This window comes from Apium graveolens, chromosome 7, assembly GCF_009905375.1.
Source record: "Apium graveolens cultivar Ventura chromosome 7, ASM990537v1, whole genome shotgun sequence".
In the NCBI taxonomy this organism is placed as follows: Eukaryota; Viridiplantae; Streptophyta; class Magnoliopsida; order Apiales; family Apiaceae; genus Apium; species Apium graveolens.
Window position 1 is genome coordinate 109,175,801 of NC_133653.1, and position 24,943 is coordinate 109,200,743.

General features: G+C 38.8%; 1 non-coding gene across 1 annotated transcript; it reads right to left on the minus strand.

Moving 5' to 3' along the window:
- Positions 1-3,571: 3,571 nt before the first annotated feature.
- LOC141676184 (small nucleolar RNA R71) lies at positions 3,572-3,678 on the minus strand. The gene has a single exon (XR_012556788.1). It is a non-coding gene; the product is annotated as a small nucleolar RNA R71 (small nucleolar RNA).
- Between the last annotated feature and the right edge of the window lie 21,265 nt (positions 3,679-24,943).

Below are 24,943 nucleotides of genomic sequence, written 5' to 3' on the forward strand. Positions count from 1 at the left end.
ATTGAACAGGCGAAGGGGGAACTGGAACCCTATGATGATCCCAACCCTAGTTTCCTCTAGATTTTTCCTGGATTTACAAAGCTATTTGGGCCATGCCCGTGTAATTATTAATTTACTCGTACTTGTTATTGTGGATGATGTTTGAACCTTGATTTTTCCCGATTGGTGTCCAATTCGGATTGCTATTTTTATGAACTTGGTTTCGTTTATTTTATCTAATTGTTTGCTTTATAACGGTTTTTATACTTAAAAAGCATTCTATGTAAAAATTTGGATGCTTCAACCCAGGTATGAATCCATAGTCGGGTTGATGTTGGATTTATATTGCTTTTTGTACTTGGAAAATATTTTTAAGTACAAAATAACTGCTTTTGACCCGGCTATGAATCTATAGTCGGGTTGATGTTAGCTTTATATTGATTTTTGTGCTTAGGACATATTCCAAGTACAAAATGATTTCTTTTAACCTGGGTATGAATCCATAGCCGGGTTGATGTTTGCTTTATATTACTTTTTGTACTTAGAAACTATTCTAAGTACAAAATAATTACTTTCAACCCGGGTATAAATCCATAGTCGGTTGATGTTGGCTTTACATTTGTTCTTGTACTTAGAAAATATGCTATGTACAAAATAATTACTTTCAACCTGGGTATGAATCCATAGCCAGATTGATATTGGCTTTATATTGCTTTTTGTACTTAGAAAATTTCTAAGTACAAAATGATTAATTTCAACCCGGATATGTAATCTATAGCCAGGTTGATGTTGGCTTTATATTGCTTTTGTACTTAGAAAATATTCTTAGTACAAAATGTTTGCTTTCAACCCGGGTATGAATCCTTAGTTGGGTTGATGTGGGCTTTATATTGCTTTTTGTAGTTAGAAAATATTCTTAGTAAACAATGATTGCTTTCAACCCGGGTATGAAATCCATAACCGGTTTGATGTTGGTTTTTTAAACAGTAATGGTTTAAATAATTGCTAACTGAAACGAAAAAATTCTCTCCATTAATCTGAGATTTTCTACGTACAAGAATTTAATCATAGATTGGTTGATTTCCACAGGCTACAAGTTTTTGGTTATTTTTTGTTGCTTTCTCTACTGATAGAATTTATAGAGCCTGAGTCCATGCCAAGTGTTGGGGATCTCGAATTCATCCATGTTAACTAGCTTGTAAGTCCCTGGCCTTAAGACTTCTTTGATCTTATAAGGCCCCTCCCCCTTGGGCATCAGCTTTCCAGTATTGGTAGGATCTGAGGCTTCTGTATCTCGAAGTACCAGGTCTCCAACTTGAAAGTTTTTGACCCTGGACTTCTTTCTGAAGTGCTCCTTAGTTTCCTCCTTGTAATTTTCCATTCTTGATATAGCCTGGTCTCGGACCTCATCAATGAGCTCAATGTTGGTTCTAAGCCCCTACTATTTGGCTATTTTATCGAAGTTGATTGCTCGGCGAGAAGGGGATCCTACGTCGATAGGCAGCATTGCTTCTGTTCCGTAAGCTAGCTTGAAAGGGGTTTCGCCTGTGCTTATCCGGGGGCTGGTCCTGTAGGCCCATAACACATTGGGCAACTCTTCTGGCCGCTTGCTTTTGCTTTCTCTAAGTCTCTTCTCGATGCCCCGGAGAAGGATCTGGTTTGTCACTTCTTGATAAGTGGATTTTATATCCACTTGGAATGCTTCATTATAAGCTTAAATTGGTGTTTTGGACTCAAGTTGTTGGTATTTTGATGTGTTTTTGTGTTATTGCATTTCAGGTATCAGTTATTTGAAGAAATGAGCTTTTAAAGGAAATATGATGTAAAATTATCAGATTTGGAATCCAAGGCCACTGTCAAGTTGTAGAGAATCTTGTTAGCTTCGCGTGGGCATTTGAATCTCCTAATTCTGATGAGTAGAACTCAAGTTATGGCCAAAATAAGATTCATCAGAATTTTTCCAGAAAGGCTGCAGGAACCCGCCTACTGGTGGGCATTTGACGATTTTAAGGGTCCAGGTCCAATATGGGCTTATATATACTTAAAAAAAAGGGTTTTCATCACCCGGGAAGATAGGGATACCAAGGAGAAGACCTAGAAGCACAAAACAACTCCGAAAAAGGATATCTTGTTTTCAACTTGTGATTCTTTGAGTTAGTTGTAACTTTGGATGTTCATTTTCATTCTTGTTAAACCTAGATCTCGTTTAATCGTAATTTAATTAGTATTCAGTTTATTAAGACCTTGTTTATACCATGCTTTCATTGGAACCCATGGTGACGATGAGTTCAAATATGAACTAATCGTTATCATGGGATTATAGCGGATTTACTTATGGATTTCAATAATTAATTTGTTTCGATATCTTGGTGTGTGGTGATTGATTGATATCCTAGTATTGGTTGTGCTTATTCATTTTTATGTGTGTAGCTAACATATAAGATAGCGTGTTAATCTCTATTGAAGCGACATTGAATATAGAGGTTTAGAACTTGCCATGCTAGCATAGGTTCATGTATTTGTTATGCATGATTCATAGGTAATTTTAACCATCTTACTTGCCCTGTGTAATCACGCTAGATAACTTGCGCATTAAACCGTTACGTTTTCAATTCTTATAGACATATAAGGACTAAGCATAATTGGTTTATATTCAACTTCTATCTCTTTTGTGGATGCTTGGTAGTAGGGTATTCATACAATGAAAGTTGGCGTTTACTAGTTTCTTGTTATCTGATTAGTGTCATCACCATTACATGCTAAGGTTAAGAACAACAAGGCTATTGAATGAAGTATTTAATGAAGTTAGAATCCCATGTTTGTCATATATATTAATTCAACCATTCTTGTTCTCTTAGTTATAATTGTTAGTTTAATCTCTTAGTTTATTCAAACCCCAATGTTTTATTTGTCTTAGCATTGAGTGATAACCATACATTGTTGCATAGGTGCATAAATTGAACTTAACGTAAACCAGTCTCTGTGGGAAAGAATCTGGTTTATATCTTATACTACTTGTGAATGCGTATACTTGCGTGAATTTTAGCGCGTGTTTTCGACCTAACAAGTTTTTGGCGCCGTTGTCGGGGACTCGGTGTTAATTTTTAGTTTATGTGCTTGTCATCAGTGGTCGTTAAAGTTCACTGACTCCGATTTTTTTTTACTTTCAAGGTTTACTTGTTGTGTTTCAGGTACTCATTACAATGGGAGATCCAGCAGCACGAACGAGAGCCTTGATGGATTTTTCTCAACCCAAGATCATTGTCATTTAATCTAGCATTGTCAGGCCAGCTATCACAGCTAATACCTTTGAGATCAAGCCTGCATAATTCAATGGGTACAGAATTCAGTCCAGTTTGGGGGTTCTCCAACTGAAGATCCCAATACGCACATTAGGGATTTCATAGAGATCTGCGACACCTTCAGGTTCAATGGAGTTTCTGAAGATGCTATAAAGCTGAGACTATTCCCATTCTCTCTGAAGGAGAGAGCTAAGAGCTGGTTACACTCTCTACCAGCTGGTTCGATTACTACTTGGGAGGATCTTGCTCAGAAATTTCTTACTAAATTCTTCCCTATGGCGAAGACAGCTGCAATCAGGAATGCTCTTACTCAATTTACGCAGCAAACGGGAAAATCACTATGTGAAGCTTGGGAGCGCTACAAGGAGATGCTTAGGAAGTGTCCTCATCATGGAATGCCTGATTAGATGATCATCAATTGTTTTTACAATGGGTTGGGAGCACAGTCCAGACCCATGCTCGATGCAGCAGCAGGCGGAGCATTATGGGCAAAGAGCTATGAGGAAGCTTATGATCTAATTGAACTGATGGCTGCTAATGAATATCAGTATCCAACCCAGAGATGCCCACAGGGCTAGGTAGCAGGAGTTCTTGAAGTGGATACAACTACGATTATCACTGCTCAACTAAAGGTGTTGTCTATGAAGATCGATTCTCTGGCTAACTATGGTGTTAAGCAGATAATTAGTGTTTGTGAGTTATGTGCAGGTCCGTATATGATAGATCAATGCGTTATATCTAGTGACTCAGCTCAGTTTGTGAGCAACTTTCAGAGATCGCAGCAACCAGTTCCAGACACTTATCATCCTGACAACTGGAATCATCCTAACTTCAGCTGGAGCAACAATCATAATGTGATGCAACAGCCGTTCCAGCAGTTTGGAAATAAGCTATTCAACCCTCCTGGTTTTCAGCAACAAATTAAACAAAAACAACAAAATCTTGGCGCATGTCTATCTTTGAATGAAAAATATGAATTGGAGTAGTTGCGTATTATGTGCAAAACCCAGGCTCTTATATGCCAAAGCCAGGTTGTTTCTATCAAGACTCTGGAGAACCAAATAGGGCAAATTGCTAATGCCTTATTGAATCGACCACCATGAACGCATTCTAGTGATACAGAAACAAATCCAGGCAAGAGGGAAGTTCAAGAACAGGTGAACGCCATCACCTTAAGGTCTGGAAAGGTCGCAAGCCCCCAAATTCAGCAAGACGAAGAGCCTGAAAAATTTTAAGTTTCAGAAAATGCAGTTGTGGCTGAAGAAGAAGTGCAGAAGGAAGCAGAGGTGGAACCAAGAAAGACTACTGTGGAACACACTCCTCCTGAGGGTAATATAGGGGAGAAACAGATATATCCCCCACCTCCTTTTCCTAAGAGGCTGTAGAAGAAAAAGCTGGATAAGAAGTTTGAGAAGTTTTTGGAGGTTTTCAAGAAACTTCATATCAACATACCTTTCGCTAAAGCTCTTGAACAGATGCCTAGCTATGCGAGATTTATGAAAGGTATTCTCTCTTGGAAAGTGAAGATCGATGACTTAGAGACCGTTGCTCTAACGGAGGAATGTAGTGCTGTGCTGCAACAGAAGTTGCCTCCGAAGCTTAAAGATCCCGGAAGCTTCACTATTCCTTATATTATCGGAAACTTATCGTTTGACAAATGTTTATGTGATTTAGGAGCTAGTATCAATCTGATACCCTTATCTATCTTCAAGAAGCTTGGTCTTCCTGATCCGAAACCAACATACATGTCATTACAACTAGCTGATCGTTCCATCGCTTATCCACGAGGTATAGTAGAGGATGTCTTGGTCAAGGTGGATAAACTCATCTTCCCTGCTGACTTTGTAATTCTTGATTTCGAGGAAGATAACAAGATTTCCATTATCTTGGGAAGACCAATCTTGGCTACAGGCTGAACTATGATCGATGTGCAAAAAGGAGATCTTTCGATGAAGTTTTACGATCAAAAGGTCACTTTTAATGTGTTCAAGGAAAATAAAGTTACCCACAGCTAAAGAGGAGTGCTTTAAAGTAAAGTGGGTCAACTCTATAGTATATTCAGAGCCTGAGCAATTGCCAAAGTCAGATACCTTGGAGAGGTCCTTAATAGGGGAATCAATTATTGAAGATAAAGAAGGAGCAGAGCAACTGCAAGTTTTGAATGCACTTCCGTGGAAGAGGAAGTTGGATATGACATTCGATTCTCTTGGGTTAGCAGAGCTGAAAATTTCTCAGGAGCATTTTGAACCATTTATTCAAGAAGCTCTCACACTTGAGCTCAACCGAATGCCAGATCACTTGAGTTATTCATTCTTAGGTGCACCCCATGATAAGGGGTTCAGATATATTTTTGATGATGTAGAGAGTGGCTGGACGGATATTCTCGTGCCTACAGAGGGTTCTTCTCATGTGCAACAGGTAGTTGACAGGACTGGTATTGGTGATGCACAGTATAAAAGATTGACTAGGCGTATGGAGGCCATACATGTCATCCACCGATATTTTGCTGAAGATTTGACACACGCTTTCGGTACTGTTGTTCGAGACACTAGTGGCGAGGTTGATTGGCCACCTGATCCTCCACCTGACGAGGGTGACTCTCCCGCTAGTTAGGTATGCCTGAAATCCTTATTATTACCTTCAATGAGGACATTGAAAATTTTAAGTTTGGGGGTGATAAGGTAAGGATTAGTAGTGTGTGTCCATATAGATTCATATTGCATGTTTAGTTGTAGTTCATTCATATTTTTGCATGATTGTTCATTTAGGACATATTTGTTTGTTTTTATGTGATTTCATATAGTTGCATTTGCATGCATATTTAGCATGATCCCTTAAGATGAACTATGATATTTGATAAGTTGATGTTGATTTGATTGTGGTGATGACGAATAGAGGGATTTTTAAGTCCTAATGAATTGATTTGCATGCCAGAAACAAATATTTTCACAAAGTCTTATAGGTTTGCTTTTGATCAAATGGCTAGTAGCCGGCTAATATTTTTATCAGTAGTCTAGGGTCGAATGAGATGGAGCGAAACGCACTCATTCAGAAATTATTGAAAAAAAAAGAAAAAAAAAGTATGTGTTTATGCATAATTGATCAAGAGTGAGCTCTTTAATACTCGAGTTATTAAGTTCTAGGGGATTTTTTGCCTAGTGACCTAAGGCTTTTATAGTCTGGGATCCGCTAACCTAACGCTCGCTACATGAGTATTATTGCATAAGTCTTTTGGGACCTCATTCATTGCACGATCAAATAAGCATCTTTGTTATGTGTTTAATAATAGTGTGAATCCTTGTATAACTCTAGTAGAAAGGAGGTGTTGTGAGTTATAATACGTTTATTGTCTATTCTGTGTATAAACTTTTGATTTTTCGATGATAGATAAGTTATGGTTATTGATCTAGTATCGAGAGATATCTGTTAAGCATTCCACACACGCACGTTTCTGGTTTGTGAGTTGGTTTGTGGGATTTATTCGAACTCTGTTTTAAGTCATTGCATTCTTAGAGACATTGGCTTATTCATTTGGTTATAGTTATTTTGAGGGGATCGATTGCATTATCATTTAGTTGCATTCACGTAGTTGCATTCATACATTAGGTTTGTTTATAGTTTTGAGTCTGTTTATGCTTAAGGACAAACATCGATTCAAGTTTGAGGGTGTGATAAGAGGATTTTATATCCACTTGGAACGCTTCATTACAAGCTTAAATTGGTGTTTTGGACTCCAGTTGTTGGTGTTTTGATGTGTTTTTGTGTTATTGCATTTCAGGTATCAATTATATGAAGAAATGAGCTTTTAAAGGAAATATGATGAAAAGTAATCAGATTTGGAAGCCAAGGACATTTTCAAGTGGTAGAGAATCTTGTTAGCTTCGCGTGGGCAGTTGAATCGCCTAATTCTGACAAGTAGAACTCAAGTTATGGCCAAAATAAGATTCATAAGAATTTTTCCAGAAAGATTGCAGGCACCCGCCTGCTGGTGTCAGGCACCCACCTGCTGGTGTTAGGCGCCCGCCTGCTAGGAGGCGCCCGCCTGCTAGTGTCGCGCGGCCGCGTGCTAATGCGCGGCTGACTTCCCTGATTTCGCTGAAAAAGCCTTTTTTGAGTGGAATTTGACGATTTTAAGGGTCCAGGTCCAATATGGGCTTATATACTTAAAAAAAGGGTTTTCATCACCCGGGAAGATTGGGATACCAAGGAGAAGACCTAGAAGCATAAAACAACTCCGAAAAAGAAGATCTTGTTTTCTACTTGTGATTTTTTGAATTAGTTGTAACTTTGGATGCTCGTTTTCATTCTTGTTGAACCTAGATCTCGTTTAATAGTACTTTAATTAGTATTCAGTTTATTAAGACCTTGTTTATACCATGCTTTCATTGGAACCCATGGTGACGATGAGTTCAATTATGAACTAATCGTTATCATGGGATTCTAGTGGATTTACTTATGGATTTCAATAATTAATTTGTTTCGATATCTTGGTGTGTGGTGATTGATTGATATCCTAGTATTGGTTGTGCTTATTCGTCTTATGTGCGTAGCTAACATATAAGATAGCGTGGTAATCTCTATTGAAGCGATAGTGAATACAGAGGTTTAGAACTTGCCATGCTAGCATAGGTTCATGTATTTGTTATGCATGATTCGTAGGTAATTTTAACCATCTTACTTTCCCTATGTAATCACGCTAGATAACTTGCACATTAAACCGTTATGTTTTCAATTCTTATAGACATATAAGGAATAAGCATAATTGGTGTCTATTCAACTTCTATCTCTTTTGTGGATGCTTGGTAGTAGGGTATTCGTACAACGAAAGTTGGCGTTTACTAGTTTCGTGTTATCTGATTAGTGTCATCACCATTACATGCTAAGGTTAAGAACAATAAGGCTATTGAATAAAGTATTTAATGAAGTTAGAATCCCATATTTGTCGTATATATTATTTCAACCATTCTTGTTCTCTTAGTTATAATTGTTAGTTTAATCTCTTAGTTTAATCAAAACCCAATTTTTTATTTGTCTTAGCATTGAGCGATAACCATACATTGTTGCATAGGTGCATAAATTGAACTTAACCTAGACCAGTCTATGTGGGAACGAATCTGATTTATATCTTATACTATTTGTGAACTCGTATACTTGCGTGAATTTTAGCACGTGTTTTCGCCCTAACACTTCTACTTGTCCATTTCCCTGAGGGTATGCTACTGATGACTTTTTATGCTTGATACCCCGCTCTTGGAGATAGGAATTAAATTCTGAATTGACAAACTACGGTCCATTTTCTAGTAGCAGGACCTCTTCAAGATATTATCCATGAATTTTACGCAGTCCTGCTGGTTAGTGGTTCCCATTGCCTTTGCTTCCACCCACTTAGTCATGTAGTCGATTGAGACTAGTAGGTATCTCAGATCTCCTCTAGTTCGGGGAAAGGGTCCCATTATATCTATCCCCCAAATAGCAAATGGGATTAGAGATAGGACTGAGGAGGGTAGGACTGGGCTGAGACAGGTTACGTTACTGAATAGTTGACAATTCTTGCATTTTTTCACAAATTCAATGGCATCTTGGTGAATGGTTGGCCAGTTATAGACCTGCCTTATTATCCTGTAAGCCAGGGCCTTCGCGTACATATGATCTCCACATATACCTTCATGAACTCCCATTAGACAGTACTCTACCTCCGCTAGGACGACACATTTCAGGATAGGGGAGGAGAAGGTTCCGAGATAGAGTAGTCCTTCTTCAAGGAAGAACTTTGTTGCCTTAGCTTTTAATCTTTGAGCCTTCCCTTTATCTTCTAGGAGCTCTCCTTTTTTGCAAATAATTGATGAAGGGATTCATCCAATTCAGGGTGTTGTCTATCTCCAGGACCTCTTCGGTTTCTATAGTTGGCTTTTGCAATTTGTCAAAGTAAACAGAGCAATCTAGGTTTGATGAGTTCTAGACCAGCATGGACAGGGTATCGGCCTCTGATTTCTCATCTCGAGAGATTTGTAGAACTTGGCATCGTGGTATTAATGCAAGGTAGCTTTGGAACAAAGCTTAGAACTTGGCTAAAATGGGATCCTTCGTTATGTATTCACCATATGTTTGCTTGACTACAATATGGGAGTCGCTATAGATGTTTAGGTCCTGAACCCTAAGGGTCCTGGCAAGCTTCAATCCTGTAATCAGAGCTTCGTACTCTGCTTGGTTGTTTGTTGCTGGAAAGCTGAAAGATATAGCAGTTTAGATCGTGAAGCCATCGGGACTCTTTAGGTTGATCCCGGCTCCTGACATTTTATTTGTCAAAGATCCGTCTAACTTGAGTGTCCAGGCTCCCCGATTAGGATCGTGGTTGTTGTTTGGCTTAATGCTGATGGGCGTAGGCTCATCTTTCAGAAAGTTACACTTTATGATGAAATCATCAAGTTCCTGGGCTTTGAAAGCAGTCCATGGAATGAAACTTAGGTTGAATTGACTTAGCTCGATTGCCCAATTCAAAAGTCTTCCTGAGACATCTAGTTTGTGTATCATCTTCCTTAAGGGATGATCAGTCACAACCTGGATCTCCATTTCTTGGAAGTAATGTCTGAGTTTCCTCGATGTTATGGCCAAGGAAAATGCAAATTTTTCCAATCTTGGATACCTGGTCTCAACATCATTTAGTACTTGGCTTACATAGTAAAATGGTTGTAGATTTTCACCCTCTTCCCTAATTAGTGTTGCTCCAACTGCCAGGGCTCGTGCTGACACGTAGAGGAAGAGAGGCTCCCGGGGTTGGGCTTTAGTTAGGATTGGTGGCTAGAAGGGATATCTTTTGATTTATTCAAATGCACTCTGGTATTCTGGGCTCCAAATAATATTTTTCTTATTGTTGGCTCCTTTCAACAAATCAATATAAAGGTAGGCATCTTTCAACGAGCTTTGAGACAAATCTTTTGAGTGCTTCTACTGATCTGCTAACTTCTGCACACCCTTCTGGGTTCGGGGAGGCTTCATTTTTGGATTTCTTTTATCTTTTCTGGATTTACTTTAATCCCCTGGTTTTTTATCATGAACCCAAGAAATTTATCTGCCCCTACTCTAAAAGTGCATTTTTCCGGATTCATCTTGAGTGCATGTTTCCTTAAGTTGTCAAAGCATTCTCTTATATCCTCGATGTGACCCGAGATGCTTGTGGACTTTGCAATCATACCATCAACCTAGGATTATAAGTTTCTTCCAAGCTGGGTGTTGTGAATATGTTGTATACTTGATGATTACCTAAACAAAACATCTAAGTAGATTTTACTTAGTGAAATAATGTAGCACTCGACGGATAAGAATTATAGTCTCGACGGATAACTTATTATAGTCCCGACGGATGATTAACTTATTATCCATCGAGTGAGTAGCTTATGTAATAATAAGTTTGTAGCACAGTGTTGTATGCACCTTTGTATAGAATCTGGAGTAGCATATAAGTCATGTTGACTTTAACTAGATATACATAATAGGTTGATTAATTGTACATAAGCAATGTTTTGTAATTCTGTATAAGTGAAATGAAGTCAAGTGCCAAAATAGCTACCAACGGATGATTAACAAAGCTTCGACGGATGACCAAAATAGCTACCAACGGATGCTTAACAAAGCTTCGACGGATGATCAAATGACTATCAACGGATGTTTAACATAGCAGTCGACGGATGATCAATTAAGTCATCGACGGATGATCTGAAAGTCGACAGATGATCATATCAAGATTCAAACATCAGTTGAACAGTAAAAGCTGACACACAGCCGTTGAGTTGGATACAAGTACACTGTGGAAGCCCATTAACTGGGTAATAGAGGATGAAAAGCAGCAAAGATCAAGACTGTTAGATTTTATATTTGTTCAGTTCTTTTGACTTTGTAATCTTGGTAATATATAAACCAAGAGAGTAGCAAATAGAAAAATAACTGAGATAGCTAAGAAACAACAACAGAGAAATCTTTGTAAGCACTATCTTTAGCATTTCCTATGTTCTTAGCAGTTCTATTTTGTGTAAGCAGCTGTGAGCATTTCTGCACACAGAGTCCTCTCGATATATTAAATATATCTCTGGTGGAATTGTTTAAATCCACCAGAAAGTTTTTAAAGACTCTTGTTTTTAATTACTTATGTTTTGATTCACTCAAGCTTACATTCTGCATTGTGCTAATCATAACAAATATATCCATAATCGAGTCGAACATTTTTATTTCAAGAAAAAGGTTCAAGAATTCCATTCAACCCCCCTTCTGTAATTCTTGCTATATTGTTAAGGGACTAACACTGGGTCTTAAAAATCTTATTCATTGCTCTCTGGTAGTTTGAGCCTGCATTCGTCAATCCAAAAGGTAACATGATATAAGCATAGACTGCTATGTGGGTGATGAATGATGTATTTTGGATGTCTTTCAAATTCATCTTGATTTGGTTGTACCCCGAGAAGGCGTCCATGAATCCTAGCATGATATATCTATAATGTGGCACCTATCAGTTTATAAATGTTTAGTAGAGGGTAGGGGTCCTTTGGGCACGCATCATTCAAGTCAGTGTAGTCAACACACATTTTACATTTCCTGCTTTACTTTTTTACCATAACCACATTAACCAGCCACTCCGGGTACTTGATTCCAGCTTTGAGTAATTAGTTTACCTCTTCATTTATTTCCTTTTACCTCTCTAGGGCAAAGTTTATTCTCTTTTGCTTAACAAGCTTTATGCTTGGGTTGACATCCAAGCTATGCATTGCTATGGATTCCTGAAGCCTGGGCATATCTCTTGGGCTCCAGGAAAATACATCAGCGTACCTTCGGAGCAATAACACCATCTCTTCTCTAAAAATAGTTCCAATATTGGATCATATCTTCACTTTCTTAGAAGGATTGCTTTTATCAATCAGAATTGTTTCCGTTTCTACTACAGCCTCAACCTTTTCTTGACCTTGGTTTGATACTATTTGTTGGATTCGCGGGGGAGAGTGTGAACCCCCTAAGACTACATTTACTACATTTTTTCCTTTCCTTGATCCTTCTCCTTTCTAACTGGTATCCCGGAAAATATATTGGTTAAGGTTTCCTTTCTTTACTTATTCTTCAATGAAGTACTTAAAAGGCAGGCAATTCTCCATTTTGTGGCCATGCGTTTCATGATAATCACATTATCTATTGTAAGGCTGGCTCTCTGTGGGAGACTGTATGGACTTCAGCGGGTAGTAGAATGGCTTGTCTTTGATCTCTTTCAGTATTTCCTCCCTGGTCATGTTTAGAGGGATCCAATCTAGCTCCTTCCTAGGCTTCCTGGCTTGCCTAGTTGGTCCTGGGTCACTTTTGGATTCCGTCCTAGGACTAAGTCTCTTAAATATATGAGTATTCTGGACCACATGAGTCTGCTGGCTTTGCTTAAACTTTTTGTCCTGATGGTAACCCCCTTTCGGTCGGTCATCAGAGTTCTTGCTTCTGGATCCCCCATTTCGGGTCATCCTCATAGGCTTAGAGCACATCTGTTTCCTTGATAAATCTGGTTGCCATAGAGTAGGTGGCAGTCAGGCTCTGAGGCTCTTCGTTAATTAATTCCACAATATAGCTTTCATTATGTTCTGGGTCTAGATTCCTCCAAAATATGCTCAGAGCCTCCTGTTCGTCTAAGTTTGAGATCTTGTTGATTGCTTCCTGGAAACGCGTCAGATAGGCTGAGAGAGATTCATTGTCATACTGGCGAATAGTCTCAAGATGGCACATATGCAGCTCATATGTCTTGTTTGCTCGGAACCTCCTGAGGAGGGCCCCATATAATTATTTCCAGTTGTGGATGCTTTGGGAGGGGATCATGCTAAACCACCTCGAGCCCCCCTTGAGAGTTGATGCAAAAAATCTGGACTTGGTCAAATCATTGTAGTATTATATATGAGTAATCTGCTCGAAGTAATTCAGATGTTCCTCTGGATCTCCCAAACCGTCAAACGAATCAACGTTATAATGCTTAAGGCCTCTTTAGCGGGGAATGGCCTCTAAGGAATGGCTGAAGGGTGTTAGAGTTTCCCTGACTTCCATTCCAGAGTCCTTCTCCATTTTTCTTTAAAGTTCGTAAATCATATATTTAAGATATTATGCCCCTCCTCATCATCATCAAAAATGACCTCGGGGGTGGGGTCCCTCCGGGTCCTCTTTGTCTTGGATTTGGCTAGTAGCCTCTCCTCTTCTAGTTGCATTCTTTTTTGAATCTTGAGCTCAAGCTTTGCTTCTTCCCCCCTTCTGATATGTTCTCTCATCTCTTCCAACCTCTTCTTTCTGGTTGCTTCTGCCTCTTTCTTATTACTTTGGTCTTTTTATTCTTCTTCCCCTTAGCTCCGATTCGGTCAAAGACAGATCTCCTGGATTATTGAGAGCCTTCGAACTCTTCTCGATCATCCTCATGTTCAAATTCTAGCTGAGCCCGGGCCTGCTCTTCCTTGTAGAGCCTGATTGCCTCAGCCAATTCATTGCTGGTTAGGTTGTCCATATACTCCTCGGCCACTGGAATATTGGTATACTTATATTGGTTCAGCTCAATGAGGATCTTGTCATCTCGGGGCGTTACTAGCCTTTCTAAGACCGGGGTATGCGTCAATGGTTGCTCCTGGAGTGTGTCCCTGTCGGCCCCAAGATCCTGTGCCTGGGAATGGTCCTGGTCCTGGACCTGAGTACTCACGGAGGGTCTGCCAACTGTGCTATTTTCTACTCTTGCCATTATCTCAAGTATAAAAAAACAACTGACCTAGATTTGAGGCTAAAAATGTAGATCTAAGGTTGTCTTTTGAACGTAGCAAAAATTTTCCATAACAACAACAAACAAACTTTTTGTGCTAACAACACTTCAGAATAAGGCTAACGAGGTCTATAACACGAAGACAATATGCAAGCTAAAGCATATATGGGCTTTAAAACAATCAAAACTATCCATAACACACACAAATGTGGCTTCAAAGCAAACGAAACTGGGCACACACAAACGTGGCCTAACATGATGAGCACACACAAACGTGGCTTAAATAAAACATCATTCATAGTTATGAGAGAGTATGGTTGCTTTTATTTTTACATGTTAAAGAAATGGACTCTTTTAAGAGTTTGCTGATGAAGGTGAATCCAGGGGCACTGTGACCCAAGGATGGAGAGCCCCTCCTTCTAACGCCAAATAATAACTCCGGTGTACGGGGCTGCTCCTTCCGACACCGCTCCTGGACCTTCGTGATGGTTGTTATGGTGTAGCTATTGTGGGGTGTCTGCAAAACAGCACCGGATGGGGGTTTGAGCCCCGCGGCGCCTCCGGTGTGATAGTAAGAACTCTCTTGGGGAAGATGAAGATAGATAGAAAAGTAAGGTGGTTGTGTGTGTGTATATGAGTGTGTAAGAGAGCGAAACCTCTAAACCCTTTCCCCTTGGGGTATTTATAGCCCGAAGGTTGGGTTTAGGGATTGGTACCTTTAAATCAAAGTTGTTCATTATAGGAGGCGGAGGACGCCAAGCTCGGATGGATTCCATACATGTTTCCATGTAAGGAACAATTTTAGGATGCACCAAAGGTGTGCTGACGCGTGTCATGCTTGTCTCAGTTATTCGTTGTTGATAGCTGCCATTGTTAATAGACTTGGAAGCGAAGTTGGTTCCGCGAGCATGGAATGCGGAGCATCTCCGAAAGTATTATCTGTAAGGCGCGACTTTGGCCCCTTACATATTATGTTTACATTTTCAGTTATATAAGTAGGGATGTGCCCGAATCATAGACTAGAAGCAATAAAATTCCTCCTAGCCTAGGGGGATAGTGCATGTACTACCTACCTTATAATTAGATGAAGGATTGTATTTTCAAATAAATTCCCCACAGAGCATAGTAGCCATGGGACCGGTACATTTCTAACACTGGAGCGCATTATTAATAAAGACTTTGAAAATTTCCTCCAAAATTGTCAATTATTGTTTGACTGATTTTACTGCGGAATAGAGTATTCAGAAAAAAAATATAAGACGCGTCAACGCGAAGACGGTCTTGAAAACAGAGTTATGTAATGACTTAAAAAGCATGAGAACGCGTCTCCTGCTCAAGACGCGCCATCATATCCTTTATGATGTTGATTAAATTAGTAAGGTAGATGCTTCCATGTAGGTTGCACCCTTACATTGTGATCCTTGGTTTACAGTGTTAAGGAGATGGCAGTAACATGATTTATGAAGGGGAAATTATGGGAAACTCAAATGCAAGTGAAATAAGGACGCGTATTGAGCTAAGGACGCGCCCAATATATAACTTATCAAATGAAATTATTAAAACGAGGTAACCGGTATATCAAAAATATGCATAAAAATAATTCAAGGTATAAAACCTTGGAAAAGTAATAGCAAACAACATTCAGAAATGACAAGTCATAAGATTACAAACTGCAAGGCTTAAAGGGACCTACACCCGTAAGTTCAAAAGTTTCATCAATAACAAAAGATGCGTCCTATACAGGAGGCGCGTCCTGTGGTTTGCCTTGATCTTTTGTCTGGGCTTGAAGTGAAGAAGGCACAGGGGACGCGTCATCCTCTTCCAGGCCGAGGATGATCCTTTTTCTCTTGATTGAGTCTGCAGCCCTGATTCTGAAATCATTCACCCACTTTTGGGTATCTTCATCAAATTTAGAAAAGGTGTATTCTGGGTCATTTTCTATGAACCACGAACACCACTCCTCAAAGCCGGCTGTAAACCCATTTTGGTACACCAGCTTGTTTTCTTCTTCCCAACCATGCAGCTTATCATCATTTAGAGTGTCAAGCTCCAAATGCATGGTGGAATTAAGAGTAACCACGCTATCCATTGCCTTCTCTAAAGAGGTAACATGGCCCTCGAAATTTGTCTTCTCACCCTCAAGACGCGCCGTTTCTTGCTGTTACCGTAGGATCTCAGCATCTTTTTCTTTGAACAAGGTTCAGATTTTTCTCTAAAGATCTGATTTTATCTTCAGCTTGGTGTTTGGCGATGTCAGTGGCAACAAGACGCGCCCTCAGTCTGGCAGCCATGTTAGCACTTTACCTTGCATACAAATGAAGCTCGGTTGCTGCTCTTACGATAGCTTGCTTAGTTTGCTCCTCTGTTCAGAAGGTCCAGCCTCTCACCTCGTTCTCAGAAAAAGCTCCAGAAGAGGACGCGCCCGGGTACCTGAGGATGAATAATTAATCATCTGGAACAGTCTTCTGACGCTTAGAAGGCGCGTCCTCCATGTCTGGGATGTTCACCACAGTGGTATCAATGATTTTTGGTGGAGGAGAAGGCACCACAGTAGCTGGAGGATCCTTGGATTTTAGGTCAGTTTTTGTAATAGCAAGCTTACCCCTCCCAGCTTTCATCTTTTTGGAGGCACCAATAGCAAACCCCTTGGGAAGAGAAGTCATGTATGCAGAATAACATGGTAAACGTCAGTCCTGGGCACGCCCAGATAAGAGGACGCGCCTTCTTGAAAATAAACTTATGGTAATAAAAAAAGTGACATACATGCATATTATGACTTTGTGTAGACAGGAAGTATTACAAGTATAGAAGAACGGACGTGTCCTGGGTGATATGATGCACCCTATGTAAAATATGGAAATACATACATTTATCAGACAAAAATAAGAGCTACATGTATAAATGCATGACGGGTCCTATTTATATGATTAACATGGAAACATGGGCAGCAGATTTGCAACAATGAATAGCATTATAAAATTTTACAAAAAATGAAGACATAAGTATAATAGCTTTATGTGAACATCAAAATTACACATATCTCAAAATACGCGTCGTGATGCTATGACATGTCTAAAGCAAATATATGGGTCGTGAAAGCATGTATGGGTGTCAGAAGGAATAAAGATCACGCATGCAAACGTATGACGCGCCATAGGTGCTATGACGCGTCCTATTATGATAGTCCTTACCCTGCTCTAGGTCTACTTGTCTGCTAATGTCAAGGTGAACTAGCTCCGTAGCATCAAGTCCCCTAGATTTTTCAGAAGCTGTGAGAACGGGCTTCCCATTGTAAAACTCATGAAACTTACAAATGGAACCTACTCTCGCAGATAAGGCCCCAACTTTCTTCAGATTGGCCTCTGTAATCATTTCCTAAAGATTGAAATGTTCTTCAGCATATTTCAATACCTTTTTGCTCTCTTTTTCGTCTTTCCAGATAGCTCTTTTTGAGCTTTTTATCTAAAAGGGAAAAATGAGGATTGTCAGAAAGAAAAAAAAATGATGAAAGAGAAGACACGTCCTAATTACTAGGACGCGTCCTGGGAACGTCACTTACTTGGCTCCAAGTTGAAGCGAACGCGAGCCCTCTTGACATCGTAAATATAAAAAAATGGCTCTTTCCAGTCTTTCTCGTGACTCACTTTGCCTTAATTGAATCCTTTGTTGTTCATCCACTTGTTGACAACAAGGAAATGGTAACCAGGGATAGACTTCCTAATGCTAAAAAAATAGCTGAACTCCTTCATGGAGGGCGCGCCCAACTCCAAGTTGTGGTACATAATATATAAGGCCCACGCCAGTTTGTATGAATTTGGAGAAAGTTAAACGGGGGCCACGTCATCTATAACACCCCCAAATCCGGGGTCAAGGATTCGGGTTGTCACGAGTTCCATTTCCCTTAATAACACCCAATCTTAATAAATAATCAACTACTCTGTACTGTGACCCCACAATAAACACACACACCACAAGTTATAGTCTCAGAGATAAATATCCAAAAAAAATCACAAGTCATTTTATTCCACAATTATATGCCAATACACCTTAAAAGGGTTTTCGAATAAATTTACATTTCTTTGCCATTATTACAATTGATAAAGATACATAAGTCTGGTACATCAAAAGTTGAAAGCCTAGCCTATTGGTAGTTCCTACCTCAGCTACAGCGACATCAACCCCTATAGGAAACTGCGGAATGTTTCCTAATCGCTTGCGAATCGGGAGCTTGGTCCTGTTCATCTTTTCTATCTGTTGTTGTGTGATGAAAGAAGAAAGCAAGGGTGAACAGCAAGCCCACCAAAATAATATGTATAATGATTAACAATATATGAGCCTTCTCATAGTACTCATGAAAGTCTCGGTCAAAAGAAATGAACCAAGTTTGATATCTTAATGTGATGAAGTCGCAAAATATTCAGTATATGTACATATATACTTTTCACAATCTTTGAAATCCTCTGACGTGTATAATATACACAGAGTTCCAGTTTATAACTGTATAAAAATATCGTTGCAAGGTGATCTCATATATCTAACCTTGTCTCAACATTTTTCCGAAAATCTTTGACACGCACAAGATAATCATTTACTAGATATAAGTTTAAAAGATGAAGTTACAAGATACTCCAATTTACTTATATCTTTCCGAATACTACTTGAACTACCACCGTTCAAGTTATAATTAGTTTCAAAAGTTCATCACATAGATGAGAATACAAGATAAGACTTGAATAGATTCAATCTTTGAAATATTATTGAATGAAATGAAGTTACGAGATACTTCATTAAGTCCCGATATATATATATATATATATATATATATCCATATATATATATCTCTCATACATTTCCTGAAAACCTCTGTCATGTAAAGTATGAACAGATGTTGTGAATATGTTGTGTACTTGATGATTACCTAAACAAAACATCTAAGTAGATTTTACTTAGTGAAATAATGTAGCACTCGACGGATAAGAATTATAGTCCCGACGGATAACTCATTATAGTCCCGACGGATGATTAACTTATTATCCATCGAGTGAGTAGCTTATGTAATAATAAGTTTGTAGCACAGTGTTGTATGCACCTTTGTATAGAATCTAGAGTAGCATATAAGTCATGTTGACTTTAACTAGATATGCAGAATAGGTTGATTAACTGTACATAAGAAATGTCTTGTAATTCTGTATAAGTGAAATGAAGTCAAGTGCCAAAAATAGCTACCAACGGATGATTAACAAAGCTTCGACGGATGACCAAAATAGCTACCAACGGATGCTTAACAAAGCTTCGACGGATGATCAAATGACTATCAACGGATGTTTAACATAGCAGTCAACGGATGATCAATTAAGTCATCGACGGATGATCTGAAAGTCGACAGATGATCATATCAAGATTCAAACATCAGTTGAACAGTGAAAGCTGACACACAGCCGTTGAGTTGGATACAAGTACAATGTGGAAGCCCATTAACTGGGTAATGGAGGACGAAAAGCAGAAAAGATCAAGACTGTTAGATTTTATATTTGTTCAGTTCTTTTGACTTTGTAATCTTGGTAATATATAAACCAAGAGAGTAGCAAATAGAAAAATAACTGAGATAGCTAAGAAACAACAACAGAGAAATCTTTGTAAGCACTATCTTTAGCATTTCTTGTGTTCTTAGCAGTTCTATTTGTGTAAGCAGCTGTGAGCATTTTTGCACACAGAGTCCTCTCGATATATTAAATATATCTCTGGTGGAATTGTTTAAATCCACCAGAAAGTTTTTAAAGACTCTTGTTTTCAATTACTTATGTTTTGATTCATTCAAGTTTACATTCCGTATTGTGCTAATCAAAACAAATATATCCATAATCGAGTTGAACATTTTTATTTCAAGAAAAAGGTTCAAGAATTCCATTCAACCCCCCTTCTGTAATTCTTGCTACATTGTTAAGGGACTATAAATTGGTATCAGAGCAAGCTCTTAATCTACAAAGAGTTTAAAGATCAAAACAATTCAGCAAGATGAACAAGAAAGATGTTGGAGTTAAGATTCCTTTTCTTGATAAAGATAATTACCATAATTGGAAGGTAAAGATGATATTCATATGCTTTCTCAAGATGAGGCCTATGTGGACTGCATAGAAAGAGGCCCTCATGTTCCAATGAGAGCTGCAACAGGAAATGAACCATCTGTTCCAAAGCCAAGGCATGAATGGTCTGATCCTGATATTGAACAAGTCAGGAAAGATAAAAAGGCTATGAATATTCTGTTCAATGGTGTTGATGCAGACATGTTTGATAACATCATCAACTGCAAGACTGCCAAGGAAGTTTGAGACACAATACAGATAATCTGTGATGGTACTGAGCAAGTAAGAGAAAATAAAATGCAGCTCCTGATTCAGCAATATGAGCATTTTCACAATGAAGAAAGTGAGTCACTCACTGGCATTTTTAGTAGATTCCAAAAGCTACTAAATGCTCTTAAATTACATGGAAGAGTCTATTAGACTAAAGACTCCAATCTGAAATTTCTCAGAACCCTTCCAAAGGAATGGAAACCAATGACAGTCTTATTGAGAAACTCACAAGATTATAAGGAGTTTACTTTAGAGAGACTGTATGGCATTCTGAAGACCTATGAGCTTGAGATAGAGCAGGATGAAAGAATGGAGAGAGGAAAGAAGAAAGGAGGATCCATTGCACTAGTGGCTGAACTGGAAAAGGAGAAGGAAGTGAAGATGGAAGCTGTGGAATCAACTTCAAAGGCCTGTGAAAGCAAGGGTAAAGGGCTAGTTGCAGAAAGTGAAGATTCATTGAGTCAAGATGACATGGAGGACATTGATGAGCACCTAACATTCCTTTCAAGAAGATTTGCCAAGCTCAAGTTCAAGAAGAACTTTGGAGCTGCCAAGCCAAATAGAAACATGGCAGGGCATTTTGCAAATGAGTGTAGAAAGTCAGATTCCAGTAAGAAAAGATTTGAGTCTGTGGATTATAAGCAAAAATACTTTGATCTACTCAAACAGAAGGAAAGGGCTTTTATTACACAAGAGAATGACTGGGCAGCTGATGGTTTGGATGAAGATGAGGATGTCAGCTATGTCAATCTAGCCCTTATGGCCAAGTCTGATAAAACAGAGACAAGTTCCTTAAGCAATCAGGTAATCACTACAAACCTTGCACATTTATCTAAAGCTGAGTGTAATGATGCAATAAATGACATGTCTACAGAATTGTATCATTTGCGTGTTACACTTAAGTCCCTCACTAAAGAAAATGCTAAAATCAAAGAAAACAACTTGTTTTTGAGTGAGAGGAATAATGTGCTTGAGTCTCAGTTTGTTGAGTTTGAGAAACTAAAAATTGAGTGTAGAATTGCCAAGGAGGAATTAACTGAGTCCTTGAAAAAGGAAGAAATTTTAAAGAAGAAGCTCGATCATGAACAGGAGGTGATTAAAGCATGGAAAACATCCAGAGATGTTCATGCTCAAATCACCAAGGTTCAAGGAATTGAGTCTTTTTGTGATGAAGCCTGGAAAAAGAATAAGGAGAAACTAGAACCTATTTTGGTAGATGGATTGCTGACAGATGTAGACTCGACGGATGATGAGAACTATCCGTCGGATAACAAAAAGTGTTATCCGTCGAATGATAAAAATCCTCATCCGTCGGATGTGAGCAAACCCATTAGCAAAGCCAAATTAACCAAGCTAAATGAAAAGTATGGGTCTGTTTCCAAGAACTTTGTTTCAGGAGAGTCAAGTCAAGCCAAGAAAGGGAAGAAGGCTAATGTTGGTCACATGACTGTCAAATAGTTAAGTGACAGACTTGAGAAGATAGAGGTAAAAATAGAGACTAAAAGGAAAAACAATTGGAATGGTAAAGTAGGGATTAACAAACATAATAACTACACACCTGACAAATATGCTCCTAGAAAAATCTGTGTCAAATGTGGTAGTGTAAATCATTTGTCTATTAATTGCAAATCTGCCATGCCTACTCCCATGTCTGTTCAGCCTCAATTCTCTAACATGAATGCCATGCCTCCCATGCCTGTTAATGATATGCCTACACAGAACATGAATGCACAGTTTGCTAATATGCCATTTGCACCTAATCCATATTATGATGCATACAATATACCTCAAATGTCATTTAGCACGCCTTACTGGAATAACATGTTTGCACCAAGCATGCCATTTCCTGTTAGCCATAACATGCATGATAATTCTGGTGCATCTAGTGGTTTAAAGGCCTAACCCAAATGACTATGGAAAAATCTGAAATTCCTAAGTCAAATGAGTTAAGACCTAAGAAACAGAAGAAGAAAGCTAACAAGGCAGGACCCAAGGAAACTTGGGTACCAAAATCAACTTGATTTGATTTTGATGTGTGCAGGGAAATAGAAGAAATCTTTGGTACTTGGATAGTGGTTGTTCAAGACACATGACTGGTGATTCTACCCTGCTCACAGAGTTTGAAGAGAGAGCTGGCCCAAGTATCACTTTTGGAGATGACAACAAAGGTTATACTGTGGGATATGGCTTGATTTCAAAGGACAATGTCATCATTGAAGAGGTTTCCTTAGTGGATGGTCTCAAACACAATCTGTTGAGTATCAGCCGGCTTTGTGATAAAGGCAACTCAGTAACCTTCAACAAAGAAACCTGTGTTGTGATCAATAATCAAAACAACAAAGTGGTTCTCACTGGTGTGAGAAGAGGAAATGTGTATCTAGCTGACTTCAACTCAACTAAAGCAGAATCTGTAACTTGTCTTCTTAGTAAAGCAAGTCAAGATGAAAGTTGGCTATGGCACAAGAAGCTATCCCATTTGAACTTCAAGACCATGAATGAGCTGGTAAAGAAAGAGCTAGTTAGAGGCATTCCTATGGTGGAGTTTACAAAGGATGGACTGTGTGACGCCTGCCAAAAAGGGAAGCAGATTAAAGCATCATTCAGGAAGAAACTTGATTCAGCAATTGAAGAGCCTCTACAACTGCTTCACATGGATTTGTTTGGACCAGTCAATATATTGTCAATCTCAAAGAAAAGATTTTTCCTAGTAATTGTAGATGATTTCTCAAAGTTCTCTTGGACCTATTTCCTAAAGTCCAAGGATGAAGCTAGTGAAATCATCATCAATCACATAAGGCAAGTTAACAATCATCCTGATTTCAAAGTTAGAAGAATCAGGAGTAATAATGGAACTGAGTTCAAGAACTATGTCATGAGAGCATTTTGTGAGGAAAATGGAATCTTGCATGAGTTTTCAGCAGCAAGGACTCCACAACAGAATGGAGTAGTGGAAAGAAAGAATAGATCTCTTATTGAAGTTGCAAGGACAATGCTTGAAGAATCAAAACTACCAACATACTTCTGGGCTGAAGCTGTAAACACTGCATGCTACACTCAGAACATCTCTCTGATTAATCAAGCAAGATGCATGACACCTTATCAATTGTTCAAGAACAAGAAGCCAACTCTGAAAATTCTTCATGTCTTTGGCTGTAAATGCTATATTATGAGAAATCAAACTGATCAAAATAGGAAGTTTGATGCTAAAGCAGATGAAGGAATTTTTGTTGGATATGCTGTTGGTAAAGCATACAGAGTCTACAATCTAAGAACCAACACTGTTGTTGAATCTATACATGTTCTGTTTGATGATAAAAAGATTGATGGACTAAAAGATGGAGATTACCATGAGAGCCTCAAATTCGACAATGTTGAGATGGTCAGTGATGAAAGTGATGATGAGAATGATCAAGAAACAGTGTCTAAGGATAATGCAGACAAATCTACTACAAATGAAGCACAAAACTCAACATCCGTCGAGTTACATAACGCTTCATCCGTTGGAAGGCAATCTGTATTATCCTTCGGAAGACAACCTGCCTCATCCGTCGGTACTCAAAATTCACCATCCGTCGGGTTATCAAAAGGAGCAGGAAGTCAAGGCAGATCACCCATAGAAAGCACCCCAATCTCAAATCAAAGATCCACAAACTCAGGGAGAGTTTCTAGCAATCAAAACTCAATCACACATCAAGACAACATTGAGGTCTCTTCATCTAGGGCTAATCTACCTCAACCAAGAAAATGGACAAAAGATCACCCCTTTGAACTGATTATTGGTGATGTTTCTTCCAGAGTTCAAACCAGGAGTGCAACTCAAGAAGAATGTCTATACAGCAGCTTCCTGTCTAAGGAAGAACCAAAGAAGGTAGAAGAAGCCTTGTTAGATCCTGATTGGGTTTTAGCTATGCAGGAGGAGCTGAACCAATTTGAAAGGAATAAAGTATGGAAGCTGGTACCCAAGCCAACAGGAAAGACCAATAGACACCAAATGGGTATTCAGAAACAAGATGGATGAAAATGGCATAGTAGTAAGGAACAAAGCAATATTAGTTGCTAAAGGCTATTGTCAGCAAGAAGGAATAGATTTTGATGAAACATTTGCTCCTGTTGCAAGACTTGAAGCCATCAGAATCTTCTTAGCCTATACAGCCCATGCCAATTTCAAGGTCTATCAGATGGATGTCAAAAGTGCCTTTCTGAATGGAGATTTGGAGGAAGAAGTGTATGTAAGTCAACCTCCTGGCTTTGAAGATCCAAATTTCCCAGAGTATGTCTATTATCTGCTGAAAGCACTTTATGGACTGAAGCAAGCACCTAGAGCCTAGTATGACACTTTATCAAAGTTCCTTTTGGAAAATCACTTCACAAGAGGTACTGTAGATAAAACTTTAATTTTCAGAATTGTGAATGTCTCTAGCATACTTGTTCAAATTTATGTAGATGATATTATTTTTGGCTCTACAGATGAGAAACTTTGTAAAAAAGTTTGCCAAACTGATGCAAAGCAAGTATGAAATGAGTATGATGGGAGAACTAACTTACTTTCTTGGTTT